General features: G+C 36.8%; 1 long non-coding RNA gene across 1 annotated transcript; it reads left to right on the top strand.

Annotated features, from left to right (window-relative positions):
* Positions 1-2,864: 2,864 nt before the first annotated feature.
* Positions 2,865-12,449, top strand: LOC122643149. The gene is made up of 3 exons (XR_006330174.1): positions 2,865-2,875; positions 8,969-8,977; positions 12,294-12,449. It is a non-coding gene; the product is annotated as an uncharacterized LOC122643149 (long non-coding RNA).
* The last annotated feature ends 300 nt before the right edge of the window (positions 12,450-12,749 follow it).

Genomic DNA, 12,749 nt, shown 5'->3' with positions numbered 1-12,749 from the left:
TATTGCCCAAAAAATTTATATATGTTGTGGATAGAGACAACAAAAAAAAGGCTGACCAATAGTGCTAATCAAATAATTTAATACCAGATTTGCTTTTTGAAACTAAAATTGAATCAACTAATAAACGATTTATTTATTCCGATTTAAATGATTCTTTGATTTTTATACATGAATTTAGTTTACAATTGACACCCTTAAATGTTGATATATATGGGGAGGGTGTGTTTACCCAAAACAATATATATATATTTGGTAAGTGTGTATGCTTGAATATGAACCTCTTCCCTTGTCTCCCATTCAAATTCGGGATTAACAATTCCATCTTAATCTCATCTCATTCTTTTTAGCCAAATATAGAAGTGGTCAATTCAGACCGTTGCGTCGAGTGGAATTGCTACATCGCTTTCACTTTCATGTGGTACAATAGGCGAACCCGAAATATTTTCTAGACCTGCAAATAGGGTTTTAAAATGCGAAATCGATGGAATCGGCCGAAATCGATCCTCAGATCCAAAAACAAAGATTTTCTAAGGTTTTTGGGTGTGAATCAGCCATATGGGATAAGTCGGAATCAGGATCTATCATGGTCCGTTCCAATCCATATCGATTGATTCACCGATTTGATTCCCGATTCTTAAAACCCTGCCTGCAAGTCCCTAAAACCTTTTTGCTAAATAATAACAAAAAAGTTCAGGCTGGGCCTGCTGGCGTCGCCCAAAGCCTAGCTCAAACTTGGCTCCCCAGCCTGAGATTTTGAAGCCCAAAGGGAAACTTAAGCTCACTTTATCCAAGTCCAACCATTAAATAGACGATGCGTGTATAGCTTCTTTTTTTCTTTTTTCTTTTTTCTGGTGGGCACGAGAGGTTTTTAAAAAGTGTACTACATAGAAGGGAGTAGATACATCGTACATCTATTTCACCACTCTACCAAAGAACCAAGTGCCAACATGTCATTGCCCACCCAATAAAAGCCCACGGGCCAAGTTTACAAGCCCATGAGCATAGACACTTGGGCTAAGGAAGAGTCCATAGTGTAGAACTCTCCACACTTGTAGGGAGTTTAGACATATTCTAGAACTTTCAGAAGTCAAGAATGTTCTAGGGAAGCCTTATATATAGTTAAGAAAGAAGGTTCTAGAGTTCTCCAAGCTACTAGAATCATCCAAAAAAGGTTTTAGATCCCATTGATAGAAAGTTCTCTACCATTGGATGGAAGACACTTGTATAGATCATAACAGTTATTATTTCGGCCTTCAGTTGCCCAAAAATAGTGGTGTTCTCATTTGGTCAAGGCACCAAGCAAGCTAAGAATTCAAGTGTTGTAACAAGCTTACTGCAATACAAGTTCATTCTCTCAAACTCTTTTGTGTTCATTTAAGATTCTCTTCCCAAGTCCCTTGCTAGTGGTGAAAGGCTGACTTAGTATTAGTGTGAGTGTTAAGTGTCAGCACGATTGCGTATAAAGGTCTAAGGCCATGACAAATGGCCCATAACAAAGGCAAAAACAAGCCCTTCACAGGCTAATACATCAAGTAGAAAAACATGAGGAGACTAAGGGCCAACATAACTATACATGGCCACTACAAGTAGGGGTGTCAATTGGTCTGGTTCTGGGCTATCGGTCTGGTTTTTTAACGGCTCCGACCCTGAGGGATCAGGATCAGAACCGGACCAATAAGCTAATCGGTTCCAAATCTAAGCAGGACCATTAACTAATGGGTGGGCCGATTCTCGTTCCTAAACGGTTCCAAGCAATCCAAAAAATATATTGTAAGTACCGTGGTCCTCGGGACGAGGGTTCCTCAGCCTTATGGCGACAAAGATTGGCTTCGATGAATAACGACGTATCGTTCCGATATATCATCATGGGGATTGGGATCATACTTTATAAAGGAATGAAGTCGCCACCTAGGATTAGGGCCTAGGACCCAATGGGTGTAGCCCCATCCGGGATTAGCGGAAAGGGCTACGTGATTCCATATGGTCTGGTCAGAGATTTAGGGTAAGTAGTTAGGTTTCGAGGGTGGGAAGGTGTTAGGCACCCACCTCGCCCGAATAAATCAGTCTTTCTACTAGATGCTGGTTTTTGAATATTCTCTCTTAATAATATATCCTATACTAACATGTAAGGCTAAGTTATGATACATTAATCATGACAAAGAAAGAAAAATCATTTACTATGTACACTAAAACGAGTTACTTTAATTGTCTACATTATGCCAAAAATAATAAGAAGGAAAGATACAGATACCTGTCAAGAAATACACGAAATAAACGAAAGCGCACCGAGTGCGAAATATGTGATGTCCCACGGCTCAGGTGGAGACGGACGATCGGCTTGTCTCTCTCTTGTCGGACAGAGTAAGGACTATATGAGATGGGTTTCGCTACTCAAACTTCGAGCAGAGTAACGGCTTTATAAGGGATTCTTGTTATTTATATACAGACAGAATAACAGCTGTGAAGGGGGTTTTTCGTTATCCGTATACTGACGGGATAACAATACCCAAGAGCAAAATCACTCTATGCTTGGATGGGTAATCGAAGGATCTACCCAGGTCGAAGAACTCCACTCACTCATATACTCATGAGGAAAAGACGGGGGAAAAGAGGGTGAAAAGGGGGCAAAACAAGCCCTGGAGGGTCTCCTTACCTGAAAAAAGCTTATTTTTTGGGGTAGGGGGACCCTCCTATTTATAGGGAGGGGTCCCCTCTCTCTCCTGGCCAGATAAGTCCTCCACGGCGCCGTGGGTGACGTCAGTAAGCTAATGTCACACCCCCTCGTGGCGCCATGAAAATCCGGTACACATTCCCACGGTGTCGTGGGAAGGAGCCTACGGCGCCGTGGAAGGAGCCCACGGCACCGTGGGAAGGAGTACATGGCGCCGTGGGGACGCAGTGCTATTTTTTCTTATTTTTTGGGTTTTTGGCTCCCTTCTGACTCTTCAGAAAATTTTCTATTGGGGGGCTCTGCCCCCCTATACCCCCACGGGCTGCTAACCAGTTAATGGGACCGCTGTGGTGGGGGAGGGTGAGCAGTACCTCCTTCAGCATTTGGTAAAAGAGTCTTATAAATCATTTTAGGGATGTTAGGGTGATTTGATTTAGATGTAGGGACAAGAGTCCTTCTTGAGAGAGATACCGATGTCTATTCATGTCCTGTTGTCATCATCGCCGGGGGATGACAAAATTCAGTGTCTACATATATATATATATATTTCTCTAACACATACTACATATATTCAATAATATTACAATAAGATATTAATTTCATTCACATGAGATATACTATCCCATTATAATTTTTTTTTTCAAATCACAGAACTTGTCCATATTACCTTTTCTTTTGTATTCAATTAATAAGTAGGAACACCACCACCCTCAATCCCTCATAAGTTATGATTATTTTAAGGTACGTTCTTAAGTTAGTATTCCCAAATGGATCTTTAAATTAACGCCAAATCTTTGGTAAAATAGCATATGAGACAAGTGGTACCAGTCAAAATAAAAGACTAAAAAAATAACGAGTTTGACCTTAGCTCTCATGACCATAAGTCTAAAGAATTATATAAAATATAGGGTTAGGATGTGAATTTGTATAATAAATGGTACAATGGATAGATATAAAGCAAGGTTTGTGGCTAAAGGGTTTACTTAAACTTATGGAATTGACTACCTGAAAACCTTTGCTCCAGTCGCTAAACTGAACACTGTTCAAATTATAATATTATGTGCTTTTAATTTGGGATGAGATCTACAACAGCTTGATGTCAAGAATGCTTTTCTTTATAGAGAACTTGTAGAAAAGGTGTATATAGATATTCCTCTAGGTTTTTTATATGACAAGAATCATGGCAAAGTCTGTAAACTGAAGTGTGCACTTTATGGGCTGAAGCACTCTCTTTTTGTTTGGTTTGACAAGTTTCATAAGGCCATGATTTCTGTGAGATACAAGCAGACTAAAGCCGATCATACCCTATTTATTAAACAATTTGGCGATAAGGTTACTATCCTTATAGACTATGTTGATGATATTATGAAAACCGAAAATGATGATGATGAAATCTCTCGTCTTAAGAATTTCTTAGGACAAGAGTTTTAAATGAAAGATCTACGAAAATTAAGGTACTTTCTTGGGATTGAAGTTGCTCAGTCTTCAAAAGGCATCTTTCTCTCTTAAAGAAAGTATGCCCTTGATCTTCTATCTGAGACTAGTTTATTAAGTTGCAATCCTCATGATATACCTATGGAAGTTAATACTCGATTCAAGGATAAAGACGGTGAACTAGTTGATAAGGGCTGCTATCAGCGATGGTGGAAAAATTGATTTATCTCACACACACAACCAAATATTGCATGTGCAATGAGTTTACTAAGTCAATTTATGCATGACCTCTAATCCACTCACATGGAGATTATTCTTCGTATTCTTCGTTATTTGAAGTTAGCGCCTGAAAAAAGGGTTCTTCATTCTCCTCGTGATCATCTTTGCATCGAGGCCTACACAGATGCTGACTGGGGTGGATCCCCTGATAAAAAATCTACATCAGGGTATGTTACAATTGTGAGCGGCAATCTTGGCACATGGCATAACAAAAAGCAAAATGTGGTGGCAAGGTCTTGTTCGAAAGTAGAGTTCCATGTTATGGCACAAGGGATATGTGAATTACTATAGCTTAAAAGTTTACTCTAAGACATTGGTATTCCTATTCGTCTTCTAATGATGTTCTACGGTGATAACAAGGCAGCAATTAGCATTACCCATAACCTAGTACAACATGATTGTATAAAGTATGTGAAGATTGACAGACATTTCATCAAGGAGAAACTAGAGAGTAGACTGGTTTGTGTACCATTTGTGAAGTCAGGCAATCAGTTAGCTAATGTTTTCACTAAGGGGTTGGTTGGGTGGAAAAAATTTTCATCTTATTTTGTTCAAGTTGGGCATGTTTGACATCTATCCGCCAACTTGAGGGGGAGTGTTGAATTGTGTAATTGTATGCTAAATTGCGTGGCCATTAGCAGTGGGTTTTGACAGAAAAATTAAAAATATATGGACAAGATCATCAACCAATAGTCCATCATCTAATTAATGGATCTTTCCATTTTCATACTCCATCTGAAAGTTGTCAATATTTATAAAATATATTTCTATTCAATGGAATGATTTTGAATCTAATGACAAAGACATTGTTGAGTATTGCCGTTGAAAACTGAATGAATGACATGTCACCAAGAAACTTGCACATCACCTCAAATCAGAGAGTGAGCACAAGAGAGGGACGGAGAGGGACGGAGTTGGACTCCATTGGGGACTCTCCGATACTTAAGTTAGAATTCGGACAACAAGAGAAGAGTTTGGAACGATAAGAGAGCAATGGTGAATAGAATAGTATTGGATGTTGTCTAGAGAGTTTACCTTAGGATCCACTTTCTTATTTATAGGCGAAATTGTGCATGAATCTGACTTCTTAGCATGATGGTGGAGAGTATAGGCCTTCCAGGCTCCAGGCTCCAGCCTATTGTGGTGGAGTGTCTAGGTCTCTTTGCCAGTGGACAGTTCGTCCAGACCTTTCTGCATGTCGGGAGCGTGCCTTGACATCTCTAACAAACTACCACATTGAGAAAGATGTGGTTTTTTCTAAATGAAATAAAATGAAACAGGGGCTTCATTCAATATTTAAATTATGAGTTGAGAGAGCTAGGCTTCCATCATAGAACCATTGAACACACCACTAGGAGTGATCCAAATTGGAGAGTAACGAACCACTTTTTCCTTTATTAATTAATTAAAGATAGATTAGATTTAAGATTAATCTCAAACTAGCATGTCCCGCCATGCATTGTTCTCCCATGAGATATCATACGACAATGGAAAGGAGCTGTGACAATAAGAGGTATCTCCCATGAGCATGCAATGCATTCCATTCTTGTAAAACTATCATAAAATAACTTTGATTTCATTCAAGATTTTAAGTCCTGAGAAGTTATGTAGGAACCCAAATGAGAGAGCTTATAAAAATTGTAAACTAAGAGATCTCCATCATTATAGACCCATTCAATACACACCATGTGAATTGATCCTAATTAGAGAGTACTTCTTCCTTCATTAATTGAAGATAGGTTAGCTTTAAGCTCAATCTTAAATCTAGCTTCTCTCATTTGATAATGGCATGGTATGTGTTATGGACCCGTCACATGCAAAGCCATTACATGAACCATGCAAATGTGTGAGAAGTATTGTAATCACAAATGGTTACTCAAGTATTGTAGTGGGTAGTTGTTTTAACTATAGTAGAAATTAAATTATCATGTAGAAAGTGCAGAGTATGGAGGCCAGAAGTAGTCATCATCATTAGTTATTTTAACGTTATCAATATTTTATATTATTTAAACTATTGCAGTGAGAAGGGCGATAATAATTGAATTCCGTAAAACTTCTCTAAGGGATAGAGATTGGTTACCTCCTAATAAGCTAAGACATGATGGTTTCATATGTAGAACCAATTATATCTAATTCATGTACTTCTTTATCTCTTATTTACTCTTGTCGTATTTTCTTTTCTTATTTTATCTCATCTCTTTGTCTTGTATATATTAGTTAGCTATTATTTCCTTAGTTCCTCAGTTATGTTCACACTACCCTTCACGATAGTTGCTCAATTATGTTCACACTACCATCTTTACGATAAATTGACGAGGACAATCACCACACGCATCAATATGTCACATATTGCAATGACAATGGAAGAGAACATTCACTAGTGTTATTCCATTAAGAGGCTTTCATTTTGCAGCAATATTAATTAGTACAATAGTATTTAGAGCTTATATTGATTAAAATAGTCACTAAAGCAGTTGGAAAACTGTAAAGATAAGTAAGTTGGTGAAGTAGCAATACATTTTGCTTCTACAGTCTGAGACCCCTTTTGACCTGTTCTACTTTAAGTGATTAATACTTCTAATGAATTTAATTATATCCTCTCTATCTCACAGTGGAGTATAATGTTCACTATTAAAGCTCACCTTCATTGCTTCCACTTCTTACTGCTGGCTCTTGTTTTTCTCTTTAGTGTCTTCCATTTTCTCCATTGTGTCTTACTGGCTAGAAACAGCTCTCGATAAATGAGAAAGATGGAATAGAGACCTTTTCTGTGCTCTGATCTTGTTCTGCATTGTTGTCGCGGTCGCAGTCGCGATCGGTGTCGGTGGTGAAACCCCGGTTGCAACACCAACAATGACATAACTGGCGGTAGTTTCATCTTCACCAACACCAATGGTACTAACTCCAGGTGCCACTCCTGCTTCGCATTCACCGATGGTGACCTTGCCTCCAGCTTCGCCCTCAAAGCGGTGTCACAGAATAAGTCGTTACACGTGGATTCAAACAATTTTTCAAACAATTTTTCGATTACATAGAACTCAGAAGCAGAGCTCTATTTTATTACTTTGTCGAAGTAGAGACAGATCCAACTTCAAAGCCTATTGTTCTTTGCTTGAATGGTGGTTAAAAAAAATTGAAGTTACTTTACAATATCATTATCTACACAAGATTTCAGAAGTGATTTGGTTTTATTTTCCTTTCTTGTGGGACCTGGTTGTTTTTCTGTTGGAATTAGAGCTTTCTTTGGCCATGGTCCTTTTAAACCAATTCAAAATGGTCTTGTAAAGAACAAGTATAACTTAAACAAAGATATATATTTAACAAAATGAAAATTCTTTTGAGTTTGGATTCTCTCCCTTGCAGTGGAGAGGAGTTACTCTTATTTACCTTTTTTCCCTCTTGTCTCTTCCTCTTTTATTAACCTTGAAACTCAATGTGAACTGATTTAATTTCATGTTATGTTATTTGATTGATAGAAGCAAACATGTTATACTTAGAGACGCCAGCTGAAGTTAGATTCTCTTATTCTACTGATCCCTCCTACTATGTAGCAATGAACGATGAAAAGACTGATATGAATTGATATTAATGTCTTGATATTGTTATAGTAATCTCTCTCTCTCTCTCTTGCTCTTAGTATCATATCATCTTCCATAACCTTAGGTGCAAAATTAGATATGTTTTGGAATTTGCTAGGATGAATTGAATTCAATTCAATATTCTGTTGTTTTCATTTACATTGACTCATGTAAATGTATCTATAATGTGATATTTTTTTTTATTATTTTATGATGAGTGAGTGCATCATGTTTGATCTCTTATACATTGTTCTTCTTTCTTATCTTCAGTAGAAGATAATCTAATGTTTAAACAATACTGATTCATTAAGTTCCCAAAATATAAAACGAGAGATTTGTTCATCACAAGGGAAAGCTATGCAGGTATTCTTATTTAACTACCCCATTCTTGTGATAATACAAAGCATGACTAGACCTAGACTAATAGAAGTGAATGGATATGTGTGATTGATGAGTGTCATCGTGTATCATGTATGTATTAACCTGGATGTCTAGCATGATAATATATGGATGACTAATATTGTTAGTAATGAAAAACTTATATGAAATGATAGAATGTATATGTGAAAAATATGTGGAATGAATATTGTTAGGTGTTTATACTTATTATTTTACACTACCAGGTCACTATGTCCCACAACTAGCACTACGTAAGCTTGAGTTTAATAAGAAATATAAGTTATTTAATGTAAAAGGAATAATTGGAAGTTTTATAAAATAAATATTTTTATGTTTTATATATTTTAATTAGGTTTGAAATAATTGAATTAAAATATAATTTTTTTCTCCTTTTCAACTCGAAAATCTTACCCAAATTGGATAATTTTATGCCAAGAGTGGGTTTGGGTCGTTACAGTGGTATCAAAACAAACTCTTAACACTGATGGTGTGGCCACATCGGAGACGTTTTACCCACAAAGGAGGAAAAAATAAAGTCCCAATAAAACAGCATAGTAGTGGTCCGCCTGAGAGATCGTTGAATTATTTCCATCAAGAGACGGCTTAGTATCAGGGGGTTTGGGAGATCGGTTAAGGAGTTTAAACTTGGTTTCACATCGACTATGGTGGGAGATCCTGAACTATTAATAAAGAGTAGCCTCCTATACTTAATATGACGTGTTTTAAAGTCGAGAGACCCATGGTCTAAATCGAACAATATCATGCCAAGGTACGGTTTGGGTCGTTTCACGATTATAATTTTTTTTTTTGAATCATTTTTTATGATAGAAACAATAAATTCGGTAGAAGCTATGCCAAATCATTTTTGTGTATGACCGGTAAAATTTTATCATAAAATAAATTATTACTAAATAATTTAAATTAATTTATTAATTTTGTAAGTGGATAAATATAATGTTCATTAAGAAATTATCACTACAAAAGAAAAAGATCAATCCTTGGTGCCATTAGCACATAAAAATTATGATCATGTGGAAATCAACGCTCCAAAAGAAGTAAATCAACCCTTGAAGCCATTAACACATGAAAATTGGAGTTATGACAAAATTCAGACAAGAATCAGTTGTCATTCTTTTATATCAGAGAATACAACAATCAAGGGTAACAACAAGAGCAATTTAATTAATTGCGATAGAAAGATAAAATCTTTGGATGAAGATAATGTTTTGAAACCACGAAGAATAAAAAATACAAAGAATGATATGTCTGCACTAATTGTATACAAGAAGGTACAAAAATTAAATAACTTCATAAGGTGCAACGACGAAAAATTCAAAATTACGTCACACAAGTTTTAACTATAACAATCCTAAAGTAAATGAATAAGGTTGGACAATCAGTTTAATCTTATTTTATAATTATTTGATCTCTAATCTTTAGAAATTTTTTAGTGTAAATATTTTTTAGAAATTTGTTATGTTAATGCTTAGTAATCTTTTCCAACAAGTTTTTTTTATGACAATTTATTAGATGGTATTAGAATTGAAACAACCTTGAAATATCATCAATGAATCCCTATTAAAATTTTATTTATTTATTTTATATTCTAGGCATATTTAGTTTGCATGTGTAACGGCTCAAGCAAACGGAATAGTATCGGTCCGCCTGAAATTTTTTTTATGATAATTTATAAAATGGTATTAGAATCGGAACAACCACGAAATATCATCAATGAAATCCTATAAAAATTATTTATCTTTTTTATAGTTTAGGCATATTTAGTTTGCATGTGTAACAGTCCAAGCAAACGAAATAGTACCGACCCGCCTGATAAATCATTGAGGTTTTTTCACTAAGAAATGATCAAGTATTAATGGGTTTGGGAGATCGGTGATGAGTGCAAACTTAATCCCACATCGACTAGGGAGCGAAAACCTGAGCTATTGATAAAGAGCAGTCTCCTCTACTTGGTATGACGCATTTTAAAACTGTGAGGCCCATGGGCCAAATCGGACAATTTCATACCAAGGGTGGGGTTAGTTCGTTACAGTGGTATTAGAGAAACTCTCGACACCGGTGGTGTGGCCACAGCGGGGACCATAGTTATCAAGGCGTCGCCGCATCCAGGCATTTTTTCAAGTCCAAGGCGATAGGACGCCTTATCGTATGTTGCAAAATCGAGCGTCAGGGTCTCTAAGGCGTCGCCTTGATCGCTTTAGGACGCCTATGCTTCTGGACGGTTGCCTTATGTATTTTTTTTAAAAATATTTTTATTTTTTAATTTTTTAATGTAATTTAAGATATACTAATTGACATAATCTGATTGGTGTTATGCTTTTGGTTCCATGCTCTGAGAAGCATTGAATCATATGTTAAAAAAAGAAAAAAAAAACCTAAATCGATTCAACTAATCTAACTCACCCTCTCACGATTCTAACCCCAAACCCATTTGACCCCAAAATTTTAAAAAGACGAAAAAAGAAGAAGAGTCGAGGACTGCGAAAGAGAAGTGAGAACTAGAGAAGCAGCGGTGACTTCGACATCGACTCTGTCAAACCTCACTCCTCAATCCCTCTCAGTCTCAATGCCCATCCTCCACCGGCGTCTGGCGAGGCGGCGACATCTCCAGCGGCAGCCTTGTAAGTATTGTTTTTTTTTTTTTTTTTTTTTTTGTTTCTTTTTTCCTTCTAAAATCTAAACCCTTTCTAAGTTCTAACCCCTACGGCCCTACTGTTCTTCTTCTTCTTCTCTTCTCCAGCCTCAACCTCCACCGGTGACATCTCCAACTTCCACCAGCATCCGGCAAAAACTCCAGTGTTAAAGGTAAGTCCGTGAGTCATCTTCAACTTTTCTTCTTCTTCTCTTCTATTTTTCATTTTTTTTTTCTTATGCTGCATTGCTGCTGCTGTTCCATCACTTCCATGTCCCTCTTCTCCAGCTTCCACCCCCAGTCTGGCAGTCCCCACCGGCAACATCTTCAATCTCCACCCTCACCGGTGAGTCAACGACATCTCCAACTTCCACAGTAAGAGGTGCCATTTTTGTTTTCTTTTCTTCTTCTAAAATCTAAAGTCTAAACCCTGTTCTTCTAAGTTCTAACCTTCTTTGTGATTGTGTTTCTTCCTTTTGGCAGCAGCGGCCTCTTACATCGTCCGGCACTATTGTCTTCTTTTACTCCAGCATTCCAGCAGCATTTTCCAGCCAGCAGTAACAGTAAATGTCTTTTTATTTTTTTGTCTAGTCTCAGTTCTTCACTTATTCTCTTCCTCATTAGTCTAATTCTAAATCTGTAATCAGTATTTTTCCTTCCAAGTTCCAAATTTCATTTTTTATGTTTCACTGCTTAGAGTTTCAAATTTTAGCAATGTATTACTGTGTTACTAATTTCCTGCTTCTTATATGCCTTCGGTTGGACTAGCACACACTTCAATTAATCAATTCTCTATTTTTATTAATTTATTTTCTCTTTTTCAGTTCTTTTCCTCTTCCTCTTCGGTTCTTTTTTCCATTTTTTTTTAAAGCTTCCATGATTGATTGATTCTATCATTGGCTCATTGCTGAATGTTAATTTATTGATTTTAGTATTTTATTTATTGTGAATCTGTGATAGTTTGATTACACTTTCTTATGTTATGTTGTTTTTTTCTTTACTTTTTAAGTTTTTATACACTTCATTTCTTTATATTTTTAATTTTTTTCTATTTTTTTATCATTGTAGACAACTAGACATCAGACAAATGGAGTACAGTGACCAATGTTGATGGTAGTAGTGGGACTAAAAATATAAGTACAGCGGGGTCAGGGATTGATCCAAGCAAGGATCCGAAAAGAAAGGCTAAGTCTAATGATCCGGGGTGGAAGTATGGATACTGGCCTAATTTAGAAGACAAAAATTGTGTCAAGTGTATCCTTTGTGGGGTGGATACCAAGAGAGGAATAAAAAGATTGAAGCAACACTTGATTGGTGACTATGGAGATGTAGCCAAGTGCTCAAAGACAACTGCAGAAATTGCTAAAGAGATGAGAGAAGCGATCTTGAAAAACAAGAAGAGGAGGATGGAAAATTTGGATGATTTGGATGTTGGCGGTGGAGATTTTCCTGTTGAAGGATCCGAAGAATGGCATATAGAGTCTGATTTGGGGGGTGGGGGTTCAAACCTTATTCCAAGCTCTGGAACAACTTCAAAAAAAAAATAAAGTTGTCATTCAGACGATAGTCAAACAACAAGTAAGGGGTCCTATGGATGCTCATGTAAAGAGACGGACTCCTGAAGAGGTTATTGCAGAGAGGCACGGTAAAGGTCCCTAACAGACTATAATGGAGAACTGTATGAGATCAGAGGAGGAAAGAGATAAACTCCGTTCTTAGTTTGCAAGGTAGGCTTTTG

The sequence above is a fragment of the Telopea speciosissima genome, chromosome 10 (genome assembly GCF_018873765.1).
Source record: "Telopea speciosissima isolate NSW1024214 ecotype Mountain lineage chromosome 10, Tspe_v1, whole genome shotgun sequence".
Lineage (NCBI taxonomy): Eukaryota > Viridiplantae > Streptophyta > Magnoliopsida > Proteales > Proteaceae > Telopea > Telopea speciosissima.
The sequence above is the reverse complement of the archived record's forward strand: the minus strand, read 5'-3'. Positions and strand labels throughout refer to the sequence as shown.